Source organism: Choloepus didactylus, chromosome X, assembly GCF_015220235.1.
Source record: "Choloepus didactylus isolate mChoDid1 chromosome X, mChoDid1.pri, whole genome shotgun sequence".
Taxonomy (NCBI): Eukaryota; Metazoa; Chordata; class Mammalia; order Pilosa; family Megalonychidae; genus Choloepus; species Choloepus didactylus.
In genome coordinates, this window is record NC_051334.1 from 52,555,025 (window position 1) to 52,565,822 (window position 10,798).

Here is a 10,798-nt window from a genome sequence, read left to right on the forward strand (position 1 = left end):
GAGACTAAAATAAAACGATACATACAGAAAAGCTTCAATAAAGAAAATGTGAAAATCTTCACATTATGAAAGCAAGCACTGAGCTATTTTCATTCCAAGCCTTACTTCACAATGATGTCCTGTTGCACTCTGCAGCTTATCCGTTTCATCATTACAGCAGAAGAATGTAAATTATCTAGCCTGTTGTGCAAATAGAACATAAGTAGACATTTTGAACATAGGATGGCTAGATAATCTTACATCTTTACTGATAAAAACCATTGCTGCTAGCAGGGATCTTAATCTTCTTTGAGAGTATAGTTAGTAGGAACATGATTGTGTAGAGGAAAGGGTACTGGGTAGAACTTGGCCCTGGATTCTAAACTGTTTATACCATTAATTAGCTGTGTATTAATTACCAGGTCAATCCTATTTCTATAAAGTGAGGGGTTGAGCTACTTGATTTCTTAAGTTATTCTACAGCTTGCAAATTCTGTAACTACTTCCTGACACATGCCTAGATATACTATATGTGCAGAAAAAGGTTTGATGATGCAGATGAACCAAGGGAAAATAAAACAATGGAGAAAAGTCCAGTGGTGTATTTCTGTGAGTGTGTTTGAGAGGGAGCATGGGGGGCTGGGTGGAGGAAGTGGGCAGCAGTGAGAGGCAAGAACATAATGAATTCATTCTAAGGTATGTTAAATTGCCTGTGAGTAAAGAGAAGTCCAGTAGGCAGGTTGAATTAGGAAACTGCATATCAAGAGAGGGATGGTGACTGATAATGCACATTTGGATTGTATTTGAAGCAATGTGGAGTGGATAATCTCACTCAAGGAAATTAGAATGAGAAGATAAGGGGGATTTAGATGGAAACCTAGGTTGCGCTAATATTTAAAATAATATGCTAATGTTTAAGCATCAAGAAGGATCTTAAAGGGGTCACACAGAGGAGGTGGACAAAAGGCCAATCAATAGAAACAGGGAGAGAGAAATTAAAACCAGGCTGGGCACTTCCACCTCATTAAAAAAATCCCCACAAGAGTCTTTTCTTCATTACAAATCTATTGAGCAGATTACTTGTTTTGGAAGGAAGAAGTCCTTCTCTGAACTTTTTTTTAAAACTTCCTTAGCTGAAATTTATCAACAATTTTCCTCTTAGCAGTGCCTCTAGTCCCTCTGTGGGCCAAGGATATTTTTGAGATTCTGGTGAAAACCTTGGACTCTCTCCCCCAGAAAGCTGCACATAATCACACAATGTTGTATACAGTTTGTGTTGAGATTTATAGACTCTAGTGTCATAATCCCTGCTCTAGTAAAAGACAGGATAAATGATTATTCTTTTAAAAATTTGTTTTTCCCATCATTTTGCTTTGTTTTGCTTGGAAATATTTTTATGTGATAAATAAAGCAATTTTAAATAAAAAAGTAAGAACAGTGAAATAAAATAAAAAAATTAAAAAAATAAAAATGTCTACATATTCACTGAAACAATATTTCAATAGAAAATTTAACAGGATTCATTCATTGACTCTGAGTAAGGCACTTTTCATACATTATTAGCAATTATTACAACAATACTGCAAAGTATGTTTTCCAAGTGAGGACACTGAACCAGAAAGGGGAAGAACCATGATTCCAAGGCAGGGACTCTGGAGAAGTGTCCTATGATAATTTTATTAATTGTGTCTCAGTCATATTCTTCTCTTTTGTGGGGTGGGGGCAGGGGGTTGGAATCCTCCATGCTGCTCTGCTCATGTTTTCATTTGAGAGAACTTCTGTTAGAATAACTCTCCTGGTCTCTCTCCCCACCCCTCATATGATGGGTGAGTTGGCAAGTCTTTCTAGTTAAGTGGGGGGAGTATTAGGCAGCCTATTATGGCTGCCTATCTATACCCAGCCTTCTAATCCAGTTTTTTAATCCGTTTCCCTTGTCTCTCAATTGATCACAATTGGGAGTGGATGAGAGGGGTGTTATTATTCGCCTTCACCTCAAATATATCCACCAAATTCGTATCTATCCAGCCTGTGTGTCCTTCTGTTCACTAATCTATTCCATATTGCCTTCTTAGTATCTATCCATGTAGGCCTGTTTCTGAACGTACCTCTTATTGCCTAGATGTCTTATGTGTGTACATCTGTATGACATAAAGTGTGTGTATTAGGCCCAAGTGCTATGTGTCCTGAAGGTGGATCAATCTGAGTTTGTGAAGAAAAGAAAGTGAGAGAGAATGAAGGTGTGTTTCTCAACCTTGGCTTTGAGGGCTACCTTCCCATAGTTATTATAAGGGTTCCAGCTACTCTCCCACAGAAGCAGGCTATACCTGAAAATACTTCTTAATCCACTTTCTTTCTCTTTTTTTCTATTCTGGAGCCAGATGGGAGACTTCCCTACTCCCATCTTGTAGCTGTATCAGAAGGGAAATGGCAGTCACCATTTTAGAAACTCACTCTGCGTTTGCAGATTGTTTTCAGACCAGAGAAGTTCTCATTTATCACAGACAAATTATCATATTATGAAAACCTAACCAGTGTTTTGTGATTGTTACCTAGAGGTCTGTGGCACATACTTCCAAGATATTTGGTGTATTTTATCAAGTCATCTTCTTAATTTCATCACACTTTGGGAAAACTAGGGTAAAGAAGGGTCAGAATTAGAGTCACCATTTTACATATGTTGAAACCAAAGGTAGAATAGGTTCACTGTTCTCCTAGTCACCCCTCCAGGCTTCCTTGTAAATTCAAGTGTTGGTGGGTTCAGATTATTCCTGGGCCAGTTGACTCATAGTCAAAAGGGACCTTTCAGTCTTCTTAAGTGAAGCAAATTTTGCCAGAAAAAATATCTAAAGGTGTTCATTTTGATTATCATCTATTAGATCTATTGAAGTATTCTACTCGGATTTCTAGGACCCCTGTTTCTCTCCTTCTCCATTCACCATCATCCTGCCTAACAATTATCCTCTTTCTTATAGGTGTTTCTCACAGTGGAGAGATCTGGGGCAATGATAATAGTCAGTGGCGAGGGAAAAAACTAAAATGATCCAGGTATTATTCATATATGGATTGTATGCAAATGTCAACTGTGGAAAGCCGCCTCCCGAATCGGGCCTAGCGTATGCGCTGCAGCCTGCTCTAGAGTTACCCCCGCCCATCGAGTGAGCCAAGATGGCGCCTGCATCCTGTTTCCGCATAGTGACGCATGTATCCGCCACCCGCTCCTACCAATCGAAATCCTGTATACGCGATACTAGCCTAGAAGCTTATTGGTTGTTAATTGTGTATAAAAGGTCTTACCCGGACGGGGTAGGGTGAGACAGCCCACAAGGAGCCGTGCCTGACGGCCACATCGAGGCTGCTCTCCCACGAGGCGCCGTGCCCCGTGTGGGAACCAGTAACACAGAATGTTCATCTAGCTGTAGTAAAGGGCTTGCTTTCACAACTGCCGTGTGGTTCGAGTCGTGATTCATGACCAGGTTAGTTCGCGCAGTCTGCATCTCTCTCTCTCCTTCCCTGTTTCCCCTCGCCGGCCGGGAACCGGGGACCGAGCGGGGCAGCGCCGGACAAGTGGTGGCCCGTACGGGGAAGCTCCTCCTCCTGCCTCGCTCTCGACGGTCCCTCTGTGAGGAGAGCAGCGCTGCGCGTCGAGCTTACGGCGGACTTCCCGCGCCTGATCAACGCGAGAAGGTGAGTGCGTCTTATTACATGATAGTTAGGGCCCGTGGGTTTTCAGGTGACCCCGGGGGACTCGGAAGAGCTCTCCGAGTGACTGAAGTATAGTGCCGACTGCAATCATGGGGCAGTCCGGAAGTTCACCTCTCTTAGCTCCCTTAAAGAACCTTTTGAAACAACGGGGTATCTCGGTCAGGAAAAGCTCCCTTCAGCGTTTTCTTGATGATGTTGATACTTTTGCCCCTTGGTTTGCCTGCACCGGCAGCCTTAGCCTACCCTCTTGGATGAAGCTCGGTCGCGACATAGACCGAGCGCGCCAGACGGGCGTGTGTATGGACCCGATTCTAGTACCCATATGGGAGACCGTCCGTGCGGTCCTTGAACTAGAATCGGCTACCGGCCTAAGCCCGTCCTCTGTCTTGCAAGAAGCACGGTGCGCGCTCCAAGAAACCCAGTCAGTTTCGTCAGCGGACGGCTCCTGTAAGGGCAAACCGCCGGAGTCCAGTGACTCTGACTCAGAGTCAGATAGCGATACTGACGAGAAGGCGGAAGCATCCCCGCTAATTGAGTGGGAGGAGCCTCCCGCCACACCCGTGCGGCCTTCCGCCCCGCCAATGTCTACCGCTGCACCCCCAGGGACACCCCAGCTCCCAACTGACGCCTTGGGCGGTCCCACCAAAGGACCTTGCCGAGAGCTCCCTCTAGTGGCCATGCCCAGTAAATGTAATTATCCTTTGCTGCCAGACCCGGAAACCCCGATGGGTCGGTCAGGGGAGGGGCAACCTTTGCCGTACCCCCCGCCCGAGTATAAAGGCCCTGACCCGGTGCTCAGCTGGGCCAGAGGCTCTGTTTGTGTTTTTCCCCAGGAACCAGGACGTCAACCAGTGTGGGTTCCGGAAAGACTGGTGAGAACCGTGACATCACCTGAAGAAGCCAAGGAACAGCTGTCAGAAACGCCAACGAATATACAACCTGAACCATTAGACCAAGCCTCCGACCCTGCTGATGATGGCGACGACCGACAAGACGATAATAGTAGGACTGACCACCCCGCGGGTGCCCAAAAAGAGGATCGGTAACTCTGTTCTTTGCTCTCCTATAGCAATCCTTCTAATCTGCCTTTTTCTTTTTAGTGGAACTATATTTCCTCCACAAGCTTCAACGAGTCCTTCCCCCTCACCAATGACACACTGATCCTCTCTTTTGCTAACCTCTCTGTCAAGGTTGTCAACACCACAGTTGCGGCGAATGCTACTTGTGAAACTGGTAATGGCGAGTTAAGTAAGGGAGTCTTGCTTGAATTTCTTAACGTTACAGGGAAGAGCCGCCAGTCTTGTGAAGGGATCTTGAGTAAAAAGGAGACTCAAAGGTGCCTTTTCCTTCCAGGGCTTGCTCCTACAGTCTGCAACCGTTCCAAAGACCCGGATGCCTCGCCGCCCCGCTATCCTAGTGTATCGCCCAAGTTATGTCTGGCTCCCCGTCAAGGCAACCGACTGGGTTGGCCCTGTTTCTCAAGTTGTTTCACTTAACAATATCCCCTTCTCTAAGTCTAGGCGTCCAAGAGGCATAAAAGAATGGCTATCGAATGCTGCCAGTGTAGCTTCCTCTTTGTTTGTCCCAACGATCGGGCAGGCTGTGCTACAAGCATGGACAGATCGGCAGCTCGCCATAACGATGGAAACGGTAAATGGCTTGGTCAACCTTACCCGAGACGTGCTACGCCGCCACAATCAGATGCTGAACTTAAATTTCCAGGCCATTCAGAAACTCCAAGCGGAGATAGATGAACTTGGACTGGAAATAGATGGACTCTGGAGAGTGCTTCAGCAAACATGTGACACCCGGTGGCTTACGGTTAAACTCTGTGTCACTCCTGTCAGGGCCAACGTGACCGGAAGCATTTCCAGAATCTCTGATTGGCTGAAAAGGTCATATTTTCCTGAATTTGTTAATCTCTCCCAACAGGTGGAATCTAGTTTAGACACAATTGGGGGGATCAAGTTAAAACCCGTTAAAGTCGATCTCTCCGGGTTAGGCGAGGTTCTACAGAAACTATTGCACAGTGTTTCTTCCTGGTTCTCTTGGCCCAATTTAACTAATTGGATCCTCATTGCAGTGGGATTATTGGTGGGATTAGTCGTTGTTAAATGTTTGCTAGAACGCCTGTTTCAAGCGCAGCAGCAATTGCGTGTTACCACTATGATGGCTATGACTCCCACCTCTGTTACCCCCGATAGTGACCGATTTATTAACCATACCCCTTCCTGGTCGCCTCAGGTGGGGCGCTTTGGAGCAAAATTTGTAGCGAATCGCATGGCTGTTTCTCGGGTGTAAAAGGCGACACCAGTAGTCATAATTTTGTCTCAGGTGGGTCTCTAGGGCAGAGTCCTAGTTGTGGCCAGACTGGACCCTAGCCATTGCACAGAGACACCTAGTGACACCCCCGACTCTGGTTACTGCTGTTCCTGCCCCCGTCGTTGTTCCCCAGTTGCCAGGCAAAGCACTGCAGGGAGAGTCACGTTGCTTCCAGCTTACGGACTCTCCGGTCTCCATATGACGTGAGCATTCTGGTTGGTGCTAGAGGCTCCGCCGCTGGATGGCTGAGGCCTAGTCCAGACTCCCCAAAGCACCAAAGAGGTTGTGAACCATTTGGGGTCACGGGAGCACGCTCATCACTGGAGACACTGGGTCAAAAATAAATAAGAAAGGGGGAGATGTGGAAAGCCGCCTCCCGAATCGGGCCTAGCGTATGCGCTGCAGCCTGCTCTAGAGTTACCCCCGCCCATCGAGTGAGCCAAGATGGCGCCTGCATCCTGTTTCCGCATAGTGACGCATGTATCCGCCACCCGCTCCTACCAATCGAAATCCTGTATACGCGATACTAGCCTAGAAGCTTATTGGTTGTTAATTGTGTATAAAAGGTCTTACCCGGACGGGGTAGGGTGAGACAGCCCACAAGGAGCCGTGCCTGACGGCCACATCGAGGCTGCTCTCCCACGAGGCGCCGTGCCCCGTGTGGGAACCAGTAACACAGAATGTTCATCTAGCTGTAGTAAAGGGCTTGCTTTCACAACTGCCGTGTGGTTCGAGTCGTGATTCATGACCAGGTTAGTTCGCGCAGTCTGCATCTCTCTCTCTCCTTCCCTGTTTCCCCTCGCCGGCCGGGAACCGGGGACCGAGCGGGGCAGCGCCGGACAGTCAACAAATCCCTTCCTTTCACCTAGATATATATCTAAGGATGGAGAGGGGATCAAAGGGCAATTCTCAGCAGACCATCCTACTAAGGTGTCATGGTCTGATTCCTGGGGACTTTTGCCTAGGCCTAAGGAAAGATTTTATGGTCGAGACCTGTTTCTTCTGAGTTGAAGCTAGTATGTGATTAGTATACTAAATACTATAGCCAGGACATTATTGTAGTTAAATGAATCATTATAAGTACAAACTGCTGGGAAAATATGGGTTTTCAGTTTCTCCCTGGGTAACAGTGTAAAGAATCTCTCTATTTGCAAGGTATACAGTTTGACTCATCTTTTGTTTTTATCTATTCTGAATAATACCAACTGTTTCAAGGAATCTCAAGATCTTGGCTTGGTCCTATGTTTGGGACTATCGATTCAGAGCCTCTTCAGCCTTCTTGAGCTGACAAATCTCGACAGCTTGTGTGTGTGTGTTTGTAAGAGGCTGTCATATGTGGTGGTTGGTGCTCTCAGAGAAGGCTTTTTGGAACAGGAGTAGGTTTGTTTGTGTTGTAAGCTCACACTAGTGTCAGTTCAGTTGGAAATCCTTCACTTTGCCCTTGGGGGAGGGGTCAGTTACCTGGTACAAGTTCAGCTGGTCTGTGATGAATGTCTGCCATTGCTCTAGGGGAGTTTCAGCCTGGAAATGGCTCATTCCTCATATTAAAATGTGAAAATCAGATGAACTTCTCAGCTCCAAGATGTGGTCTTGAAGACAGCCTCCTCTTGGTACCCAGCTTGAATAAGGGCCACCTCTTGCTTTGACCTGTGTGAAAGCCAATCTGTCCTACTTCTCAAGTGCCGTTCTCTGTGAGCCATTACTCCTTGGACTTTACTAAAATAAACTTCGGTGCATATTCAGCTCTTCCCTCAACCCCTTCAGCCATGAGGGGTGGGGGAAACATGTACAAATACATAAAACCCAGACCTTTTACTCTCAAAGAGTTTCCATCAATTCACCCTCCTAAAGTGGCAGAGAAGGTACACCAATTCATTAGGTATGGTTTTGGCAAAGCTCTGGAAAAGCACACAGCTGACAGCCAAATAGCTGTTTGTAGTGTCAGGGACATCACACAACCACACACACACATCCAACAAGAAGAGGTGGAACCCCAGAGAGTTATGTATAGTTTAGACAGACAGGTGGAAAAAGATATAGGAGCGTGAGTGTTTTTTCCTTTCCTTGCTCTTCCTTTGTGAGATTTTATATATATATATATATATATATATTCCTTCCTTTGTTAGCTTACTTTTTACTTTGGACTAAGTAGAAATGAATCCTGTCTATGAAATATTTGCTACCAAGGAAACCATTTTGCTTTGGCTCAAGTCCAGAATGAATCAGCTCAAAGGGTAAAGATAACCAGCTGCTTCTGGCCAGGAGTATTAGATGGGCTTCTGAAAAGAATTACTTTCTCCAAATATTTTCTTTGTAGGAAGTGGTCCCAGGCATGTCTACATGTGCCAGGTGTGTTACATATACCCTTTCACCCACACAGACCCATGAACAAATGCACACATAAGGACTTATGTTTGAATTTGAGGATATTGGGATTCTTTCCCTTTACTGAGATAGGGAGGTTCTGGAAGCTTGGGTCACCAAAGAAAGAGGTTCCTGAAATCTGGAATAATAGTTAGGGACCTTTTTGGGAATAGTTCCTTGATGTTTGAATACATAGGGCACTGTCAGTGTTTTATCTTTCACTGGTGTAGACAAAATTTCAGAAACCTGGATACCATACTTAACTCCTCCTTTTCTCTCCTCACTCTCCACCACCCACATCATCTCAGTCACCAAGCTCTGTCATTTCTAGTCCTAATTTAGTTCTCAAGTCCATTCATTTCTCTCCATTACCACTGCCATTCCATCACATCTCACACCTAGGCAATTGAAACAGCGGTCTAACTTGGATTCCTGATATATGCAGTTCTGCCCAGATGCCTCTAATCCATTCTCCACTTTGCAGTATTTTGAAACCAGGGTGGTCTTTCTAAAGCACAAACTATATGTCACTTCCATGTTCAGATTTTTCCAATGGTTCCCCATTGCTTACTGAATAAAATCTAAGTCCCTGACAAAGCATATAAGAAATACTTTTATGATGTAGTTCCCCCAACCCTGTCCCAATCTCTCTCAAATGCACTTGCCTTGCCGGAAGTACCAATTATGGACAGTTGTCCCAAGCACAACCTATTTTCTTATACTTCTGAGCCTTTTTACAAACTGTTCTTTCTGCATGGAATGCCCTACAATTCATCCTTGTCCATCTGGAAAATCCCTACTTCTTCTTCAGCTGACTTCTTAAATCCAATCTCAGCTCAAAGTCACACTATAGAAGAACCCTTCATTGATACCCCTAGGCAGCTTTAAACTGTTCTTTCTTGGTGTTTCCCACACTGCAACTCCCCTAGAGCACTGCCCTCTTTATATATTTCCACTGTGGCCCTGCTCATATTTTATTGTAATTGTCTCCTCCCTGCACTGGATGTTCCTTGAGGGCAGGAACCATGTCTGATTCTTCTCTATGCTCCCCACAAGGCTTGGACATACTTGATGCTCAATAATTAATGAATACATGGCCCTTGACCTGGACCAAAGGCATTACTGGTCATAGGAAAAGGAATTTTCTGGTTGGCATGTTGATATATCTCTTAATCATGGAGTGAATGATGAAGATTGCCACACCTTGTGTGATGAGCAAATATGACACCTCAATGAGGCCCCTCTAGTGACTCAAACCAAAAGAGGATCCCAAGATTAACCAAACTCCAGGCCTAGAAAGCTTCCTACTTCAATTATGTTTATTGATTCACACTACTGGAGAACAACAGCAAAAAAAGAAAAACTAAAAATTTGTCTAGGCTGTGTACAAGGAATATAAAGAATTATACTTGGCATCTTCTTAATATAGCATTCCAGGTGCTCCACAAACTGGCCTTTTACTGGATATCCAGCTTTCTCTCTCCTTCCTCTGACTCTCACTTTACCCTTTGTCCATACAAAACCGTTTTCATAACCCACCCCATAATGTGATGTGTCCTGCCTCTATGCTTTTATTCATGCTGTCTCTTTGCCTAGACCATCTTTCCCTTTGCCTAGGTTGTTCATACCTATTAACACTTAAGACTTAGCTCAGGCTTCACTTCTTCCAGGAAGCCTTCCCTAACTCACCAACACATGTGTGTAGGCATGCACACACACATACACATAAAGTTTGAATTAGATGTGTGTATAAATCAGCAGTTTATGCTTGTAAGTGATAGAAACACAATACAAATAAGATTAAGACAAAAAGGAGGGGGTTTGATTTATACTAATAGAAAAGTACAGGGATAATTTTAGGCATAACTGGATTTAGGTGCTTAAATGATGTCATCATCAATCTGTTTCTAACTCTTGGCTCTGATTTCTTCTACATTGACTTAATTCTCAAGCAGGTTCTCCCCACATAATGGCCTACTTAGCCACCAAGAACTCCAGGCTTTCATCTTACCACTAAGCAAATCCAGTGGAAAGAAACACAGTCCCACTTTCTTAGTAATCACAGAAAAAGTTCAAGAATTGATTCAATCACTGAATCAATCACAGTGGACAGAGGAATGGAATACTCCAATTGGCCAGACCTGGGTCATGTACCCATTTAGGGAGGATGAGACCTGTTACCGAAAGAAGACATGTTAGGTAGCAAAAGCACTACATGTCTGTACTCAGATTTCCTCCTCTGTTCTCCCATGTTCCTGTTTTCTCAGTGCCTCTGATCAGACTGTATCATTAGTATTTGTAGATATGTCTCTCTCCTCCACTGGACTGTGAGTCTGTCTATCTCTGTATCACTAGAGATAGTATAGGGACATGGCTCTTAGTAGGTGTTCGCAATCAAGGAAAAATGAATTAATGGCTGGGCTGTGTGTTT